The 21395-nt window shown below is 39.5% G+C and overlaps 1 protein-coding gene and 1 long non-coding RNA gene across 2 annotated transcripts in view; both read left to right on the top strand.

The window, feature by feature from the left end:
- The window catches only part of LOC135447583 (uncharacterized), a 66909-nt gene extending 62171 nt beyond the window's left edge, over positions 1-4738 (top strand). The window contains exons 3-4 of the long non-coding RNA XR_010440213.1: positions 3919-3980; positions 4674-4738. This is a non-coding gene — a long non-coding RNA (uncharacterized LOC135447583). The remainder of the gene's footprint in view (positions 1-3918; positions 3981-4673) is intronic.
- The window catches only part of HS6ST3 (heparan sulfate 6-O-sulfotransferase 3), a 279479-nt gene that overhangs the window by 77952 nt on the left and 180132 nt on the right, over positions 1-21395 (top strand). The gene's annotated exons all lie outside the window — the stretch shown is intronic.

Genomic DNA, 21395 nt, shown 5'->3' with positions numbered 1-21395 from the left:
CCTTGGCATTATACAGGTTTAATAACACTGACGCCACTTCACGCCCACAGTTTGTCAGCAAACAGTGTGTCTGGCTTGGTACATGAGTGAGCAAGAACCAGCAGCAGAGCCTGGTCTGATCTAGAGCCCTCAGCTGGCATTTCCAGTGGCATGAACATGTTTGAATTCTTCTGAGGTGGTGTCTCACCAAAGAATCAGATGCACTGTTTTGGTTATTAAAGCCTGACTGTCCATACCAAGTGGAGGGACTGCAGGAAAATACCTGTAATTTAGTTATTTGTCCATAATTTAGGTATCTGTCCTTGAGCATGGCATTCCTGTCCCAGGAGATCAAGTCACTGCAGTGACAGAGCCTAAAGAGTGAATTAGCTGACCAGTCTCAGGTGTCTGTCACAGGAGAGCCACATTGCTCCTTTAGGGTTCTCTGAATGTAGCAATTAAATCTCTGCTGAGCAGAAGAGCAAGTCAGCCATGTTTAGGTATCTCTACCTGGAGCTTAATCATAATTAGTCATGCTCAATGATAGATAAAGGAAGAATATTTTTGCTCTAAGTTTTAAAGTATACAATTTAAATGAAATCAGTTTTTGTTCTGCTCATCCATTCTTTCTTTTTAGCCCACTGTCTTTTATTGAGCAGTCTGAGATAAATGTCATTGGTGGGAATGAAAAGGGTTCTGGCAGAACTTTTAAAGAAAACAAGGAACAAAGGAGCAAGGGAAAAAGGAAAAGCAAGAAAATTCGAAACAAAACTCAGAATGCAAACACTTGGCCAAGAAGCTCCCAGTCATACCCAAGGACAAGGTGGCACTGGCTGCCCACATTCTTGAAAGTGAGGAGAGAACCAGCCTCAGTTTTGAATATGAAAAGAAAAAAATTATGAGGCTGATGGACTCAATGGATGTGTCTGTTCTAAGCACCCTGTTTTTATAACTCACTGTCAAAGCATATAGAAGGAGGGGTTTTTCTCCAACACTTGGGATTTGTTTTCGTTGATAATTTTGGTGCTTCTGATCCCCCTGCTGGCCCTATGAGTTTCTCTATTGCTTTTTTAGAGGAACAGCATCCACAGAGTCCTCCATTTTGATTCTGTGTCCTTCAGTACCCTGTAAAAGTGAGTGGTTGATAATTCAACCCCATAAATTTATGCCTTCTTTGCTTAAGAAAAGGTCAGCTTTTGTTTTTCAGTAGGAAGAGTTAAGTTTTTTTTTCCTTCCATGTTCTGCACAGAGCATAGGCTCTTAGGCTTTAATGTGAAATTAACTCTCAAATTTCTTGCCAGATGCATTTCTTAATGTTCAAAGAAGCTTTGGCCAAGAGTCCAAACTGTTCATGCCTGTTTGATCCAAATAGAGTTAAAACCTTTCAATATTTTCTTTCATCATCTTAATCTTGATCAGTGACACAAGAAGTTGTGAAAATTTCCAGGTGTTCTGTGCTCAGATTATGAGGCAGCAAGGGATTTTGGCAGGTTTAGTTAAGCATTAATGCTTGGAGTGAGCATCAAAACCAAATCCTTGAGAGTCTGTCTCCCTGCCTAAACATCTGGGATGTGTGATTTCCATTGTCTTTTAGAATACAGTGAAGAGCAAGGGAAAATGGATATTTAGCATTTTGGCTATGCAAAACTGATTTATTTTATGTGGATTGCCGAGTAAGATTTTAAGAAGGATGGCATGTAGTTTTCTGATGCTGCCTTAACTTTTCATAGCTTCACTGATGTTGATGGAAGTGGGACAACACAGACCTACTCAGAGTTTGCCTGTATTTGTTTTGTAAATTTGCCAGAGCTGTAAAGGAGAGATTGTGCAAAAGACAGTTCTGTTGTATGTGGCCCCTGTGCATTTTTACTGAAGTTTGTACGTGTTGGGATCCAGCTGCCCTGGTGACAGGACAAAACATTTGTTCAGAGGATGTCAGTGTTCTCATGGAAGTTATCCTTGCTGGTGGGGTAGTAGAAAACATCCCCTGGGAAAGACTGCTGTGTGTCCATGTTTGGCCCATTATGGAGTATGCTTTTTGATCAAATCCTGGATAGAACTGAAGCCCCTCTTAAGTTGAGCAGTTTGTGTAGATGGTTTCATGAATGAAATGGGATGAAGGGGACTCACTAAATTAAATCATGTTTAACAAAGCAGAAAGACATAGAATATCTATCTATCTATTTTACCTGTCTCTAGCTATATATCTCTCTCAATACTGCTGTTTGACAGTATCCCTGTTTGACAGGGATAAAGAGGGAATGGGACAAGACTACATGCGGATTGCACAAGGCACTTGGAGCTTTGAGTTACAAGCCCTGTGTGGGATTACCATCAGTCTGAGACTCAGTAGGTGGGGGCATTAGTCCTTTACCTCTGTTTTGGCAAAGGACAGGTTTATCTAAGGTTTCAAATGCCTTCCTGAAAACGTTACAGTTACTTCTCCTGTCTTTTGAATAAATGTACAAACTTAGTTACTCTTCTGTAAATTATGAAGTTCGTCATGATAACTGTGGCTTCTGTCACTCCAAAATCTGTGTTACAAGCTACTTTGCTAGCTCTAAGGGCTCATTTTAGGGTTCTTAGGACCTGCCTTCAAGCTCTAGAAGAGAGGCAAACCCACATCTGACACCCAGTTCTAGGCTTTGTCTTTAGGTCATGTTTCCCACTTTCAGGAAATAGAGGAAGTGCTTTAATAGTGGACCTTTCCTTTTTCCAAGGTCAGCCTGATCTTCCTTGCGGATAGAGGGGCTGTGAAGTGTTTTGAGGGACATTCTGTTCTCTCCTCCCCAGACTGAATATGACAGCTTTTCTCTTGAGGAACTCATCCTTCAGAATATTGACTGCATTAAAGCTCAGGGCATTCTGAAGCACGATTGCAGTTTTCCACAGGTTCAATTTTACATCAGCAGACATGGTGGTGCAAGATCTCTTCTTTTCTCTCAAGGGATTTGACTTCTAGAAGGGCAATAATCCACATTCAATATACTTGGATTTTGGTACATCTCATGGGGCTTGCCAAACATTTTGTCAGATTGTCTTGGGAGTTTTCTCCCGGATCAAAATTAGGAAAGAGGTCTTGCTGTGGTTATCATCTTAGCAAAAAGATTGAGACATTTCTGTCTGTTTTCCCTTGTTCTCTCTCCCTCTACCACTGGGAGTGAATTCTCTGTGTGTGTGTGTCTTGAGTCCCTTCCTGATATTGTGCACAACTCCTGGGATCTTTTGGAGTCACAAAATTCATCTGTCTGCTTTTCCCCAAGTTTCCTCCTGTAGACCCAGGGGCTTCCACATGCTTGTCACACATGCTGTGTGTGGGAGGCAGTCCTGCTTGCCCAGGATCAAGCCTTTCAGGTGGCCTTTCTGTAAATGTGTAATAACTAAAAAGCCAAAAAGTTGGGCTGTGTCCTTTCAGCAGTTATTCAGTGAGATAACAGCTTTGTCCAAGACTGTGCAGAGCCAGCTAACCTGGAATTACCTCTGGGATTATTCTTCACAGGAGGTCAGGGCATATAAATGACTTCATTAAAAAGCCCTTGTCATTTCTGGTAAGTACAAAGCAGTCCTTTCTCATAATCCTAGCCATTTGTAATGGAAACAAGTGCCCTGGAAGAGTGTTAGTGTACTGAAGAACATTCCACTTAAATAAGTTTTTTTAGTCACTGTTTTGCCAAAAAATTTTGAGTTTTATATCTCAGTCTGAGAGTTTGAATGTGTCACACTTGGAGTCACCTGTACCAACAATGTGTGCAGAAACAAGCAGGCAAGGGACAGTAAACAGTGGAAATGAGTTTAAGCTGATTGAGTACACATTCAAAGCTTACTGATAGTCTTGACAGCACCCTGCTAAGAGAGAATCAAGGGGAAAAATAACATATTGCTTTTGCTGCATGTGTGCACCAAAAGGAAGAGCCTGATACATACCTTCACATATTACAGATACAGTGAAGACAAGTTTCCTCCACAAGGATCTGCAGTATCTGGATCTGCTGTATGGCCAGGTACATGGGGAATGCCTCCCAAGCTGTGTGGTGGGGTGAATGCCTTCCTTTATTAGCCCCTGGCTTAAGGGCTTATTCAGAACTGAGACAGCCTCAGTTCAGTCTGTAGGTCAGATGTGTATTTTACTGAAATGCAGTTATGCTGCATATATATTCTACTTCTACCAAAAATTTCATGCAGGCATGAGTACAGCTTTAGCAGATAGTCTTTGTGAATAAAATGCCTGAAGCATGATCCTGTTGTGAGGATTTGGGCTGTGTTGTGGTGCTCTGTCAGAAGCTGTTATGGCAAAATATCAAAAAAGGAAAGCTTAGAATAAAGAATTCGTTTTTAGGACATAAAGAATGCCATGACATTGTATTGACTTCATGTGTAGTTTCATTGGAGACTTGAAATAGGCATAATGTTGTTTCCTAGACATTTTTAAAAGATGTGCGTTCTCATGCCGATGAACTTTCCAATGATGCAAAGGTTCATCAGGTCTCCTTGGTACAGAAATTGCTATGACTGTGTCAGACTCTATTTTTTATCATTCCTTAATTGGAAAATGTTTTGAAGGTGATATGCTGCTGTATCTTAATCCCTTCTCCATACTATTCCAGGAATTCTGCAGGTTATGATGGTCAAAGTGCTTGACCCTTTCTCTGCCCTTCCTAGTACTCTGTTGCTCTAATAGCTGTCTTTCTGTATAGGGGGAAAAAGATGGAATGCCGATCAGATTTGCTGTATAACCCTTATGCAGATTGAGCCCTCTGGTTTATGGTAAGCAGTAAGAAGTTGTGCTCAATTTGAGATGCATATTTGCCATTTGAACTTGTGAATATGAAGTCAAATAATATAGTTACTGTGAATTACATAGAATGCTGCTTATGTAGCTTACATACCTTAAGTAATTGTGCCATAGATTGCCACTTGCAACGAGCCCATTATCATACAGCCACATTTTAAATAGTGTGGCTTAAATAGTCTCTCACTTATTTTATTTGGTCTTGTAAAGAAAAATGAACTACCTTTTCACAATGATTACTTTGCTAAAAATAAATCCCTGGAGTTGGCTTCCCTCACTGTAGTTACTGTATGTTACAAGGGAGAAGTGAATGCTTTCTTTACTGCAAATTTCACAGGTGACAGCTCAGAAATGTTAATACATGCTAAGACTGCATTTATTAATGAAACTACTGCAGGTATAGGCACAAAGCTGCCCCATATTCTGTGACCATAAGGCACGTTAATCTCTTTAGTTGATGGATTCTTAAATGAGCAGATTGAGTGAATAATTGCTCTCTTAATCCTTGGTTTAAAATATGAATGGAAATTCTTTGATGTTTATTTGCATTAAATAGAATGTCTTCTATTTGGATAACTTAACACCTTTGTACTGAGAATTATTTAGTATCCCTGTTCCCTATGCTTGTGAAAAAAATATAGAGACAGAAGTTTACAGTTTTGCTGTTCCTCACACAACTTTCAGCTGCCTAGTAAGAAGATGGGGAGGCATACAGTGCTTAGGTGAAATTGCAATACTTCCATTTTTGCTAGCTGTCATGTTTCTTGTGTGAAAGCCTGCAGCTATTGCCTGACATTGTTGCTGGGGAAGAATATGCACAGAGATGTCAGACTTACCTTTCTGATTGCCCTTTTATACTTGTATCCATGCAGTCCTCTTGCATTTGTTTGTGTTATAAAATTCTTAACATGAGGTGTCTGTTGATTTTTGCTATGGTAAGCAGGCACAGAGCAGCGTCTGCAGACTGGACAGTGAACTGCAGGTTTGATAGTACCTTCCATGTTTTTCTCTAGTCTGGCTGAAACTATGTATTTTAGCATGTCAACAATTCCTTTTTCTTTTTAATGTGTTTTGTTTTGGGCATTTTTTCAGAAGAGTCATTGTCGGGGTCTGATTTTCCGTAGTCTATAAAAGTCATGTAAAATTTATAATACTAAAATATTTGGTGAGCATATGTATAGGATGAGACTTCTCACTCTATTATCAAAATATAAAGGTTGTATTTTGATAATAGAGTGAGAAGTGGATTGTTTTAAGTTTAATGTTTGCACAAGTGGATTGTTGTGAGTTTAATGTTTGCACAAGCAGGGTATAGCACATGAAAACTTAATTCTGTCACCTTTCATGCTGGTCTTAAGGCATCTTAGTATTTAAGTTCATGTAATCAGCCCTTTGGTTTGTTTGCTGTGCCTGGTAGTTTTAGCTTTATTGAGTTTTTGTCCATTTTTTGCAGCATTTCATTAATTAATTCGGACTGTCTTACTTGGCACCAGTGCTTCTTGGAGTTTATCGTTTTCACAATATAAAAGATTGTGCTCTTGTGTGAGGGTTGGTCTTGTTTTCAGATTTCCAGTTTCTAGTTTCAGTCTCAGAACAGCTCTTAAGTCCTTTGTGTTTGCTGTAAAATGGTAGATTTTGTAGACCTCGAGCTACAGAAGTGGGAAAAAAGATGAAACATGTTATGGGAAAAGGGACTTTGTGCACTTATTACAGTCTCTTCTCCTATTATTGCTTGGGTAGACTGATACCATTTGCTGTCAAGTCTTTGCTCTGCGTATTGCACTTTTATTAGATTCTTCCTCAGAATCTGTCCCCTGTCAAAATTATCTACTTCCATTTTTGTTTTCCTTTAGATATGGATGAGAATGATCAGTAAAATCCAGAGTAATGCTTATTATGCTTATACCATTGCACTAAAATATGATTTTTAAATAATTCATAAGGGCAGGATTTCTTTTTATATTTTTACTACAGTGGATTTATAAGTTCATAATACTATAAGGTATTCCAGTTTGTTCTGTATCCTCCGGGATATCGAATATTGAAGATTTTTTATTTTTTTTTTTCCTGGAATTGCTGCCATCCTAGTTTTCCTCAGTTTGGTATTCTTTCCTGGTAATTAGTCACCCATTGCCCTATGAGAAATCCAAGGGTTTTCTTTCATGGGGTTGTGGCTGATTTTTATTTCTTCCCCCCAGTCAGCTAGATACAAAGATGTTTCATTTTGTTTTGGTCTTCTGTTTTATTATTCATGATTTTTGGTCTCTATTAGCACAGTTTCTCTTGGTTATCTGTGTTCTCTGAGAAGGAAACAAGGCATAAAATGCTGTATTCCAAGAGTGGCCATGGTCATCTGTGCAAGTAGCACATTGTCATTGTAAAATAAATACACAGTTGAGATCATGGTCTTTTGTGCAGTGGCGGGGGGAGGGGGGGGAATTACTGAGAAGCATTTAAGTTGCTTTCTACTGAGTTAGTAATGTGAGTATTTGTGCACTGCAGGGGCAGCCTCACACCGCCTATGTGCTCTCCCAGTTTGTCAGCGGGTAGCTGGGGCACTGGAGGGGAGGGCAGGGATGTGTCTGCAATGGAGAGAGACGAGGAGATTGACTCAGTGATCAGAATCCAATTTTATTGTGGGATACAAGCGCTTGTACTCTATTTCAGGGAGACTAGTAATGTGTACTGCAATGATTAAGTTAAAATCACATACACAAACTTATGCATATAACATCATATCTTGCTTGCAGAGTTTAATGGGGTTTTCTTTTTCTGGTAAACCTGTTTGATTTTAATCTTCTTGCAATCTTGGTCTAATTTTCAAAGTTTGGTTTGCTTTTGCCAAGGCATCCTGTTATCAAATGTCTTATGTTAACCAGGTCCAAAGTCCATCATCTGTCTTATATCCCCCAGCATTCCAACAGGGATTGATCTGCTGCTTTGGATACCTGCAGTACCCCCTGTCCTCACACCTCATGCTGAGCTTTGTCCCGGTGGAGCGGTGGCAGCCGATCGATGAGCGTGCATGTGGCAGTGCTAAGCCAAGAGACCAGCCCTTGCTTCATTGAAATGCTTATTTCATTAGCTGGTTAAAATACCTGAGCTCAGCAAAGCAGTAAAACTGAAGAAAACCCTGCATAAAGCACTAACAGATAATGGCACTGCCTAAGACCCATTCCAGTTGGCTACTCTGCTGCCCACGCTGTGGCTATCCAGAGGAGTCCTGCTGCTGCTCTTCCATCCCTGGCTGATGGAGGCTGCTTGGGCTGGGCTTCAACCACTGAGCCCAGCGGGATGGAGTTGTTCTGGCCATGGTCCAAATCAGGGACCAACATGGAGTTTTGTCCCAGCTCCAGTACTGAGGAAGAGGGCTCCAGTGCTTCTGCATGATTGTCAGTCCTGTTGGTTGATGTTCTTCCAGATCATGAGAGGATCTTCCCCCTTTCCTCTGGCAAAATTCCTCCACCATTCCAGGAGATATCACCAGTCTCTTGGGCTGACCATTACATGAGTCTCTGAATCTAGCACTGCTTTGAATGATTTCTTCTCATGTCCCATTTTTTGTTCTTTTTGGTTATTTCCTCATGCTACTTTTGGGCATTGGTCTTGAGGGTTATTTCTTCATGTTACTTTTGGGATGCTGTAATTTCCAGGCAAACATTTACTCCCCTTCCATCAGTCATGCACATACTTAGTTCCTCCTTGCCACAGCCCAGAGCTATAAAGACTGCTATACATAATTTGTCTGTGACAAGGTCATAGTGCCAAAGAAGGTCTGTGAGAAGCATCCACAGTTATTCAAGTGTTTGGGGATTTTTTGGAAAGGCTTCCTGGGGTAATGTTAGATGCTACATTTTCAGCAGTTTGACAGAAGAGGAAGAAGCAAGTACCAGAAGTGGTGTTGCAAGGTTTGAAGATTTATTGCTGTGTAGCAGTGAAAGCCTTCCAGCTTTTCAGGTCTGTCCAGACAGGACCAGACTATCACAGGTTCCTCTGATTAGATTTAGACTCATTAAGCAGGCTGTGCAGACTCATGTCTGTTATAACCAGTATAATTTAATTTCATTAGTAAAGTGGTTATATGCTTTTCAATGTCATGGGCAATGGTGTCACAGCATGTTTGCACTATAATAGATATTTTTATTGGTTTATTTTCATTAGTAGTATATTTTCCACTTTTTGTTCTTGAAGAGATTTGCCACTCTGATTTAAGCATTTTCCAGCATGTCTCAGGCTCTTGGCTTAGCCTTTGGGCTTAATTATGAATGCACATCATGTTTGCAATTACATTAAACATAAGCAACAAAATGTTACATGAGTTAAGATGGACAATAGCCAACTTCCTTTCAGGGAACGCCAAAGTCAAGGAGATAAAAGCTGAAAATCAAGCTAGGTATTTTCTTATCAAAACTGGGGAAAACTGTATTTTGAACTTTTAAAAAATCCATAACACCAGATTATGAGAATTAGGATTACAAAACCATTGATATTGGGCAGTATTTAAGTGTAATTTTTAAATAAAACCATGTAACGCAGTTTTGTGTAGAAGGAGGGATTTATTTATTTAAATATAGGGAAAACTAATTTATCAAAAAACCCATGTCTTTTAATGAACATCTTGTGATTTTGAACTCTCTCTCTAAATGAGCACAGCCTATTTGATTTAGGAAAAAAGAATATTGCTCATCTTTTGTCACTGATGCTTAATGAAGTCAAAGGTTCTTAATAGTTCCCGAAGGGATTGTCCTAGGAAGACAAATGTATGCTTTATATAAAGAAAAAAAAAAACACCGGAATCATCCTGTGAGTTTAATATATTGTTTAGGAGCCTTTATGCATTCCTTCTTTTGTTACTCCAGAAGGTTCTGGAGGTTAAGCTGGAGGTACTCCTGGGGAGGTAAAGCTGAAAGTCCATTTTTGTGGAAATCTATGTTGCATCTGTAGTCAGAAAAGCCACAGAAACAAGGTGATCTGCAACTTGCAGGAAGAAGATCAATGACCTTGATTGAAAACTTCATACAAATAGCCAGGAGAGTTTTCAGTTACCATTTTTATATGAAGTTGGTAAGGAAGGCAAATACATACAAACTGCAGCTTGGCACATCTACGAAAGTTACAGTTAACCTCCAATTAATATGGAGAATATAACTTTTGGTTCCTTGTTCTCAATGATGGTAGCTATCTTAAGAAGCAAAAGGTGTGATAAGAAGTTTTATGTATCCATCAGGATCATTTGAACTGAATTAGAGTCACTGCGTGAAGTATGGAGAGAATAACATGTCAGGTATCACTCTGATTTTTAAGGACTTCATTACCTTTCTGAGTGTTATTGAAAAAGTAGCTGGGAGGTGTTGAATGTGTGTGGATCGATACGCTGCCAGAGGGATCTGTACCAACCACCAAATGATACTAGAGAGAAGTTACTCTAAGTACCTCTGTAATTCACAGTTAATAAAATGCTGGTATTGTGGGGGAACTTCAATTTAAGAGACATTTAGGGGAAGATCTGTGCAGTTGGACATAAAACAAGCTATTGTTGCTAGAAAATAGAGGATAATTCGCTAAAGCAAAAAGGTATTGCACTGAATGTATGATAAGTCAATTCTGGGTTTCCTTTTGATGGATAAAAATGAAATAACCACTGGATTAGAAGCTGATGGTTGCCTAGGGACTAGTAATTGTGATCTGATTATATTTAGTGTAGGAAAATAGAGCACAAGTCTGATCACAAGCTTCTATCAAAAGGGCTAATTTCCCAGAGCTGAGGGAAACTATATTTAAAATTGTCTGGGAGGAAGATGCAGACAGGAAATTGGGAGTTCCTTTAGAAAGAGTAGGGGGAAGGGCACCAAGCAAAGTGTCTCTAGCTAGCAAATGGAGGGAAGCAGTGAGATTTTTATTCTAAAAAGCATTCAGATCAAGAGAAATTACTACTGTGTTACAGACTTATGACTAGAAAGAGATAGAAAAATCTTAATGTTGATTCAGGGGAAAAAAAAGCAAAAATGAGAAATAATTTTCTTCCTGCATTCTGAAGTGTGTATCATTGGTTGTACCAATGAGATTGCAGAAATCCCTCATCTTTTCAGATCTTTTAGGAACAAAAGACAGCAGTGATAAATGACACAGACTTATGGAATGAGAACTGCTGTTACACGTGCACCACAAGAGATTGAGCAAACCTGCAGAAAGTTTTTGCAGTTGGTTATTGGACTCGTGAAGAGGCTTTTAATCACACAAAAGGTTGCACCTTAGTATCTTACCTGTCTTTACAGACTACACTGTTTTTTGAGGATAAAAATTGCAAAGGCATCCCAGTTTGCTGAAGGCTTCTATGGGACTCACAGGACCCCCATGTTGAAGGTCTGTAGCTATGCTGTGGATTAAAAAAATGATATTAGCATAAAACAAATCACTGCTAGTATTTTGTTGGATCAGTACAGCTTGGCCTGCTGTGAACAAATGCAGACTGTTGAGCTTTACTCTATCAAACCAAATCCTGAAATGACTGAATTCCCCAAGAAAGCAACTCCAAATAACTGCACCATAGCTCTGCAGGGTATCTTCCAACATCATAGGTAATCATAAATGCTGGAATCTTTTGGTTTTTGTTCCAGCTGTTAATGCAGGCCCATCTCGAATATCATGAAGTAGTGGTCCCTTCAGCAGAAGGAATAAAATGTGCCTCCTTGTCACAGCTCTAATGGGGGCAATAAGATGCCCAGTCTGGTAGGATGGTTACAAACTGAATTACAATGAGTATTTCTTAGAAAAATAGAGGACAACTTCCCTGCAGTTTTGCAAACAATGTAATCAGCTGTTACAAGGAAGTATTGGGAGGATTACTTACCACTAATCCATCTCAGACCTGCTGTTTGTGCCTCTTTGAATAATCTATTTTTTGTTCAAATAAAATTATGTCAGATCTGTTTGTATGTGATTACCAATGCTAATTTTTCTTATCCTTTCCAACTTTCAAAATTAATGCAGAAGAAGAGTACATATATTTTTATGTGAAGTTTTATCCAAACGTTCAAATTTCAAAAACCCCCAAACTGCAAGGGATCTGTGTCGCTGATTGTTGTTTCCAAGTGATCCTGTAAATGAGTACTTGATTCACCTCATGCATATTTAAATTTTGCTTGTCTGCAATACTGTCAGTGCATTTGAAGCCCTGTCATGTTTGCACGACTAGCTGGTTCAGAATATAATGATGCAATGATAGGACAATCACTTCAGTGATACGAGTTTTACCATGCTAAACTTATCAGCAAGATAAAGTTTCTCTGGCTCAAGCTGGTAAAAATCCTCCCTTCTCCTTTCCTCCTGCAACAGGGAAGAAGATTCTTCTCTGCTTTGTGTTAAATGTTTCTTTTTCTCTGGGTAGGTTGTGTAAGGATGGAAGCTAATTAGAGTACTTTTATTTTTGAGGCACAACATTTTCAAAGGTTTTCTGAAAAGTATGATGTGTACACAGTGATCACTAGGTCCTTACACAGTCTGAATGCAGCATGTTTACAAAAGTAGCTGTGTTATTTCTAATCAGAAGGTTTCATACTGTGAGTGGTGGTTCATACTCTCGTTTTAGGTTCTCGTAGGAAAAACAATCTCAAGTCATGGTGCTGGCTAATTAATACAAAGCCTGGAGTTTAAAAGGTTAGGCTTATCTTATTGCTTTGTGACACACACCTTACTTGTTCATTAAATTTGTTTTTGAAAATTGAATCCAAACTGTAGGCTGGATACTGACTTGTAGGATTCCTATTATCAAAAGCTAATAACAACTGCTGTTCAATAAATGATTCATTGAACTCTGATGGAAATTTGGATTAAAGCCTTCTTTATTCAGTGCTTACAGGTCATATATTTGCCCGTGATGGAAACAAGTAAAAGTGGCAAAAAGTTGAAGGGAGGACCCTAAAGAATTCCAGTTTTGGCATGATTGGATAACCTTTAGAGATGATTTTGGACACTTTTAAGTTTTGTGCAGGATCCTTGCAGTTGGATTCAATCTGGAAGGTCTTTCCCAACCTAAATAATTTTATGATTCTATTCTAGGTAAAGTTTCAGTTTTGGTTTCTGATTATTTTTTTCTGTTAGAGGACTAGGGTAGATTTGGCTCAATACTGCTGGTTTAGTGACCGTAAAGACATGATCTCTGGGCTGCAGGGAAATGTCTTCCTACTTCCTTGGCCTCGCTGTCCTTGCAGGCTTCACCAACTATCTGTCTTGTTTCTGGAAATGCATTTATTGGAGTTGTCCTGTTGGGCATGGGCAGTTCATAGGTTTCCATGCTCCACTATAGTTGACTATGAGAGTAGTACTGAGCACTTATTTAAGCCCCAGCATTTCTTGGTTCCTGTGAAATCTGTTTGCTGCCATCTCTACATTACAGTTACACTGCAGAGACACCAGGGAGAAATAGTTAATTACTTACATCAAGTGCATTTTACTGGTTTATCAACAAGAGAGATACTTGGAAATGCCTGCCAAGCACACTGTAGAGCTGAGTATTCCTCCCCACAGTCCAGTATGTCTAATGGTTCCAGGTCACTCTCGAGCCTCAGGCAGGAGCTGGGACAGATGCTGTAGTGCCACTTCAAATGGCAGGCAGCATCTTTATTAATTCATGTATATTTAACTACACACCTGTTGTGCATACATCTAAATCTCAATTAGGGACTGTGTCAGGCAAAGATGATCTGATTTTACACTCTTTGTTCTTCCAAAGCTCAGGTCCACTAGTCCTCCTGGTTTTATTTTTTCTTCCTGCAGTCTGCCCTCGGATGGGACCACATGTCTCTTGGCCTTCTGCCAGGTTTCATATCAACTGAAACCTTTGGCCACTTACTCTTGCTAGTTGTTACATACGAGTTTTGGAGTTACTGACCGGTTCATTATGAGAGCAAAAAAGCAGTTTCATCTCTTTCAGTCTCAACTATAAGGCAAATTACTTTCTGATCTTGCTAATATGAGCAACAGGATGCTGCATTTGTGTGTCAGAGATTGTTGCAGCTGGGTAGAGAGCATGGATGGCTGAGTGCAATTCCTGTTCTGGTTGAAGTCTGGATGAGCTGGGCCTGGTTCATGTAAGTCCAGGCTTTAAAATTGTTCTGCTGTCCATGCCACTCCATCAAATCTCTTCCTGGGATGTGTAGGAGGAGGGAGCAAGGCAGATGAGACCTATTTTCATTGTTAATGTGTTTGTTTCTGGGGGAGGGAGGCAAGTAGGCAGCACCTACAGATCTTTGTTCTCCTCTTACCTTCTTTATGTTCCTTGGAATAGCAGTTGTGTAGGTTTCCATTTTGATCTCCTATAAAAATCAAAAATATTTGTATTTTTCTTTACTTTTTCACCCCAGCTGTTTCTGTTGACATACTTTAAGATCTAAGTATTTGTTCAAAACCGAGCTTGGGCGTGTTACTGTCATCTTCTGGTTGGGTGGTGCACATCTGTTCACATGTTATGGGTTACCAGCATCACAGCTCATGAGGAGAGGGAAAGGAGACTGTTGGGGTCTCTCCAGTATCAGTGAAGCTCAGCTGCTGACCATACCTGGCAAAGGATGAAGCAGTCATTAGAAAACATCAGGAAAACAATCTCCACGTCCTCCTTCCTCTATGCAGGAGAAATGGAGAACAGGTCTGTTTCTGGTAGAGTTCAGTTGGCAGCATCATGCCACTTACTGCTTCAGAGCCCTAAAAGAGACTTCACAACTGGAGTAACAATGGCCTTCCTAAGATGTTGCATCATTCCTTAAACTCCTCTCTTCATTTTAAAGCTTCTCATATAGCAGTGTTGGCAACACAAAATGAAAACACAAACCGATGGTATAATTCAAGGAGGTAGGCCATAAACCAAGTCTTATATTAATGTGGATAATAATATTTTGTTGTTTTATAGGTGAAACAGGACAGTTTTTTTTACTTCATGCAGTCCGTAATGTCTGTTGCAGGGATTCAGGAAATTTTTTACACTATTTTCTGTAGAAATTACGTAATGGTTGATTGAACTGTGTTTCTCAACTTTTTTACTTACATAGGTGAACACAATATAGAGAACCAAGTGTTATCTCCAGATTAGATGAGTCCTAAAACATTGATGATCAGATGCAGTGGGGTGCTAAAAACTACCTACTGCAAATTTAAAGGCTGTAGGAAAAGAGTAGACAATTCCTACTTTCAGCAAATCTCCATATGCACAGATGAGAGACAACTTAATGTGCTTCAGCAGTTTAATAATTTTTATTTTGAATACTACTGCCTGTTGTGGACAAAATAGTTGTAGGCATTTGAGGGAAACACTTAACTCCCTGCAAGGTGGATTGAATAACTTGTGCACAAAGTTTTGTAACATTAGGGAAGGTAAGTTCCATGTAGCTAAGAGCATGAAAAGCTGAATTAGATGCCATTTTACCCCATATGGAATAGTTCAGCAAGTGTGTAATTTGGAAATGTCAACTACTACGTAACAGTCTCAGATACCTTAGAAAATACTTATAAATGGCTTACAGGCATTATACTTTAAGATGAAATTACTACTGTGCACCTAAATGAGATGCTTATTTCAGTCCCTGAGCAGCTTAATTTCAAGACAGCAAAGGTCAGGGAGGCTCTACTAATAATCTAATAACAATTGACTGCACGTTTCTGGGAGATTTAGCTGCACCAGAGCCTGGTTGCTGAGAGCAGGATGAATTAGTGCTTACTTAACTTGCACACCTTGGAGCAGCATCAGCCACTGAATGTGACTAACACAATGTCATGGAGTAGCACTAATGCTTGCACAGCTGCACTAGAAAGTTGGAGCACAGTCACTCTGGTTTTGAGCAGATTTGCCTGTGTCCCACCTGATAAGGATGCGATTAAGTTGGGATTGGGGTATCTGATATCATGGTTTTAGCTGATAACCATCAGCTGATAGTTCTGGAGAGGAATTAGATGTTGAATGCGTTCACTCAAGTGAAAAAATTACTTCTAGCAGCCTTAATCACTCAAAACTTTGCCTCCATCTAACTCTTACTATGATCAGATGGTGTGATGAGTGTAAATTCACTTTGAAATGCCCAGATCTTATGCACTAAGTAATGGCCAAGAATTGTTATAAAACGATAGAAAAATAATATTCTGATCACAATACCTTGTAAGAGTTTCCCTGGAATACTGAGTGGACATTTTAGTCTCAAGACCAGAGGCTTGTTTACAGATTAATTAAAGTAAATGCACATTAGCAGTGATATTATTAGTATTCTGTGTCTTTGGGAATTTACAGGCAATTAATCTTAATATTTCCTAGAGGAATAAATGATAATTTTGTAATGCTAATTTGATGTAGTAATTCTAGATATGATCTTGACATTTATTAATGTGATTTAAAAAAACATTTATTTTCTGGTAATCCAGTGAAGTTTAAAAAGGAAACTTTTTGTTTTGAGTGAGTGTATTTGTCTCTTGAGTTGGAGGTAAAATGCAGTATGTCATGGGAGTTGCTCTTGCCACTTGCTCTGTGCCCTGCCCTGCTGGTGTGGGGCTATGTGGGACAGGAAGAATTGGTATCAAAGGAAGTGGGGGCTGTGCTCCCACTCTGAGTCTGTGGTGTTCCCCACACTGCTTTGCCTGAGAGTTAAACTCAGTAGCTTGGAGAGAAACTCGGCTAGTGAAATAAGTAAAACCTCTTTCTGGCTAGTGAGTTGAATCAGCATATGAAAAGACATGAAAAGCTGATGCCAGAGGATTGTTTGAGTAGGGGTAGAGGAAAATGACTGATCTTGCTGCTGGGTTAGATGCTAGTCATGGCACTCCAGTTTAACCCAAGTATTTCAGCACGAAGATTGAAACTTTCTCAAGGCAATACCCAGTTGTTCACATAGGTGCTGTCTGGAGTATTAACTCCTGTTTGAGAGAGCACTTGGAGAAAGGAGGAGGATCAACTGAAGAGGTCTGAGGAGTCATGGCAATCCCTGGAATACAGTCATCCCTTGTCTTTCTTCATCATCTAGACATTCTGATTTCCATTTTGCCAGTTATTAATTTCTTTGAGGCTTTAGGATGTTTGAGATAGCATCATTATTTCATTGAGTAGGAGTATGTAGAGCTAAGTTTTGTTAGTAAACTCAGTTTGGCAGTGAGACAGTGTATGGAGTTAACATGATATTTCTTTGCTGCGGGGAGGTTATCACAAATCTGGCAGCAGTTTATGATTGGGTTTCAACTGGAATCTCATTGAATATACGCTATTCAACATATTTCTGAATCTGGAAAAATGACAAATAGTCATAAAAAGATAATTCTGTAGCATCGAATAATTAAAGCTTTAAATTAAAACTAAAGAATTACTGGAGAATCTCATGATACTCAGTGACTGCGCAATAATGCAAGAATTAAAATTGTAGCAATAAATTCAAAGCAGCATAAAGGGGATAAAAATGTTGCTGCTAACACAGTGATGGGCTGTAAATTATCCATTAGCACTCAGAAAAGAGATCTGGAAATCACTGTGATGAAATCACTGTGATACAAGCCTGAAAATGCTGGTGCTGTGCTATTAATACCAGTCAGAGCAATGTTAAAAATGATTAGGAGAGGAGGTGAGTTTACTCTCCAACCTCTCTACCCAAATACATTTAAAAGAAAGTATGTGGAAAATAAAGCTTGAAAAATGGCCTAGAGGAAATGCAGAAACGGAAAACTTATGGAAAAAAACACATGGAAAGGAAACATGGTCCTTGTTATTTGATAGAAATGTTAAACCAGGAGGTAGAGAGCTTTGGACTTTCATTATACTGAATTCATATTTTTCAACTCGTTTTGAAAGGATAAAATTGGAAGGCCAGCTGTGGAGAACTGTAGCTGAGTGGAAAATTGTGTGTATGACATGTTATGTGGAAGGTTATGGGTCCCTGTGGTTCCTCATGGATCTTAAATGGAGATTCACTCTGTGCCCAGAAGCCTGAGGAATTGATATCCTCAGTACCCTTCATGTAACAGCACAGTAAATTCTGGTGCCACTGTTCCACAGGCTGGTTGCTGTATTTCTTACTATCCAAAAGTATGTAATTTATATGAAGAAACTTACAAGAGTATCTAAATTAATTCAGAAATGGAAGACACTTTTAACAGTAATTTGGTGTTCTGACTCCATAACCTAATGTCATCCATCAAAGCCTTGAAAAAAGGTTTTCTTCTCATCTCACTTGTTCATACAATTCTGCAGGCACAGAAGCTGAACATCCTCCAAGGTGCAGATGAACATACTAAACGAGAGCCTTTGCCTCCTCATCATGAGCAAAACCAGTCATGAACTGGGAAATTATTACTGATTTATATTAACTTGTAATTTCTGATTCCAGTATCAAGAAATAAGATGAATAGTTATGGGAGGTGAGGGGTCTGTTTCATCAGCTGCTGATGTGGCTGTGAGGAGCACGGGGCAGTCCCTGACCACTTTCACAGGTTACCCTTGCAGGACCTACCCTGCCCCAGCCTGTTATTCCCAAAACATCCCCTTCTCCCCTAGTTCTTGGCTTTGTTAGCCAAGTTTCAAGAGTACTGGGAAGAGTTGGCCTTTTCAGTCTAACCTGGGGTTGTGCAGAGCTTTCATAGCAGTAAGATGCATGAATTTCAGGTCTGCAGCCTCTGGGTAGATGTGAGCGTGGAAGGCTCATAAATGAGGATAATTTTTTTCCAGCAGCTACATTTTAAAATTGAACTTATTAGTTCTGGTTTGGGGATGGTCATGTGAATTTGGTACTTAGTAGGATGTCATAGGCTTCTCAGGGAGCCCTTTCATTGCGTTCTGTAGTTTCCTGGCTTCAAATGTGTTGTAATCGGATGGATAGCCTGTTGCTCAGTTCTGGAAACAACCAAACCCATGCACAACATACCCTAAAGAAACTTAGGAAACTGGTATGTTGAAAAACCATAGGATTAGTGAATTTAGGAACTGTGTTACAGGGAGAGCATGAAGGATGGAGGTGGCATCACATTCTTCATTTAGGCACCAAAGTCCACTAAATGCTTATTTGGATCTACCTGCTATAGAATTTCTGATTATTTTCCTAATCTGTGTATGTTGCATTTAGAATGTTCGTAGAATATGCTGAGTTAGAAGGGACCCATCAGGGTCATCAGGTGCAACTCCTGGCCCTTTGCCATACACCCCAAGAATCAGACCATATCTGGAAGCATGTTCCTAACTTGAACTCAGACAGGTGTGGTGCTGTGACCACTTCCCTGGGGAACCTGTTCCAGTGCTCAACAACTGTTTGGGTAAAAAACTTTCTCCTAATATCCAAGCTAAACATCCCCTGACTCAGCTTGTGCTGAGTCCTTGAGTCCTCTCTCTGCTCGTCACACAGAAGACATCAATGTCTGTTCCTCTCCTTCCCCTCACGAGGATGATGAGGACTACAATGAGGTCTGCCCTCAGTCATCTCTTCTCCAGGCTAAACAGACCAAGTGACCTCAGCCACTCCTTGAACTGCTTCTCCTCCAGCCCCTTCACCATCGTTATTGCCCTCTTCTGGATGCTCTCTGATGGCTTCATGTCTTTCTTATATTGTGGCGACCAAAACTGCCCCCAGCACTCGAGGTGAGGCTGTCCCAGCGCAGAACAGGACAATCCCTTCCCTTGCCTGGCTGATGATGATGATGCTGGGCCTGATGTTCCCAAGGACATGGTTGGTCCTCCTGGCTGCCAGGGCACTGCTGACTCATTATCCTCAAAGAAACAGACTTGCATGTAAAAGCAAAAGTTTATTAACAATTGCATCAATACCAGAATACAGAAAATGCTAATGCTTAAATTTTTCAATTCTTAATATTCTTTTAATTATGAAGTTTGTCCCAGCAGTATTAGTCACTGATATTTAGTGCTAATTCATCTAGCCAGTAGTATATAATAGGAGATGCAATCTTCAAATTATTTTAGTAGCTTGTGTTCATAACTATCATATGGAAGTAATTGAATAGATTAAGTGGAAGTGGACATAGTACAAATCAGCTCAAATGTTGTATTGAAATCTTTTAAGTTGGTATTCCATCTTTACATCCCAGTCTCACTGGGATTCCATGCCACTTCTGAACTATATATATATACGCACAATGAGTAGCAAGGTATTAATGAGACTGATTTTTTTTGTGTAATATGCATAAGTAGACAAAAGGAAGAAGTATTAGATTCCAGTAAGTTGCACCCTAATTCTCCTTAAAGAGAGCCCAGCAGTAGCATGCTTAAGCAGAAATGCTTTATGAAATCATGATACCTTCAGTAGGAAGATCTAAAAATAGATCCATCAAATAAGAATAAATGAAGAAAGGGATAATGATCTGGATATGTGCTGGGCTCAAATTTCTTTATGTATTGAAAAGTGGTCTGCTGTGCTTTTGTGATGGCAGATGGTATAGTACATACTGGAAATAAAGAGATTAAGGAATAGAAGTCTGGAAAGCCTGTTTTTCTAGTCTTTGGAATAATTCTGTGCTGTGAAGTGCTGAACTAGGATCACCTGATATTTACAGGGGAATTAGTCAGCATCGCTGGTACATTCTCTACGGCATAAAACAAATTGTCCATGACATTGATTAAAATACTTTAAAGTAAAATTAACAAGGTAATTTTGAATAGGAGGGAATACTTCTCAAGGTTTTCTGAGGTTGCTTTTCCTTTGCAGTCATTTATCACAAACATTTCTGGTGCCTTTCACAATCCCAGTGGTAAATTAGCAAGTTATTCTGTCCAAATCAACACACAAGCCATGACTAAGATTATCTTTTAAAAGAGTCCCAGGAGTAACACTGAATCACTCTACATCATCCAGCTATTAGAGAGAGTGTGGTTGGTATTCTTGGGTGAGAATTTATCATCCTGGTGCGTATGTCATGGAATTTATGCAGGTCAATAAGCTGAGGCAGGGTTTAATCACAGCCAGCCATCTGACCCAGCTACATGTGGCACGAGCGCTTGGAGCCGCTCTTGCTTCCATATGGAGTGGTGGAGGCGACGCGCTTTCCAACGAGAAGCGTGATTGGCAAGTTGGGGAGTGTATTCTCCCCTTCCTCCGTGCAAACACTGTGAAGCCCAGCTTTGAGAAAGATATGACACTTCTCAGAAAGCAATGGTAACCATCTTAACCATCTTCAGTTTTTCAGGGTACTGTTTGTTATTTGTCAAGTTACGCAGCATTCATGCACACGTGATGTTTAAGGTCTCTGTTCTTGGATCTGTCATTGGTCACAGTCTTGCTGCCCTAAGAAACACAAATTTGTGTGACTGTTTTTTTTATCCTAGTCAGAGCATAGAAATTATTAATGTCTTTCAAAATACAGTGTACACACTTCTGTGATCACCTGCTTGCAGACACTTGGGAAACAAATTTGAAAAAAGCCCAGAAAACTGGACACACTTTTATATAACTCAAAATCACGAAAATTTATGAGCAGAATGTATCCCTTTGACGTTTCCAGCATTAATGACTCAGACGTCTCATTAGACTTAATTTATAAAGTAACCTTGAAGAATTAAATGGAACTAATTTGTTTCTCAGATGACTCACTGTGTTGTGTATTCACTTCTGTAGAGTTTTGTATCTGTAGTTTTCAGAAAGTAATAAAAAGTCTGCAATCACTG

Source organism: Zonotrichia leucophrys, chromosome 1 (assembly GCF_028769735.1).
Source record: "Zonotrichia leucophrys gambelii isolate GWCS_2022_RI chromosome 1, RI_Zleu_2.0, whole genome shotgun sequence".
Taxonomy (NCBI): Eukaryota; Metazoa; Chordata; class Aves; order Passeriformes; family Passerellidae; genus Zonotrichia; species Zonotrichia leucophrys.
The sequence above is the reverse complement of the archived record's forward strand: the minus strand, read 5'-3'. Positions and strand labels throughout refer to the sequence as shown.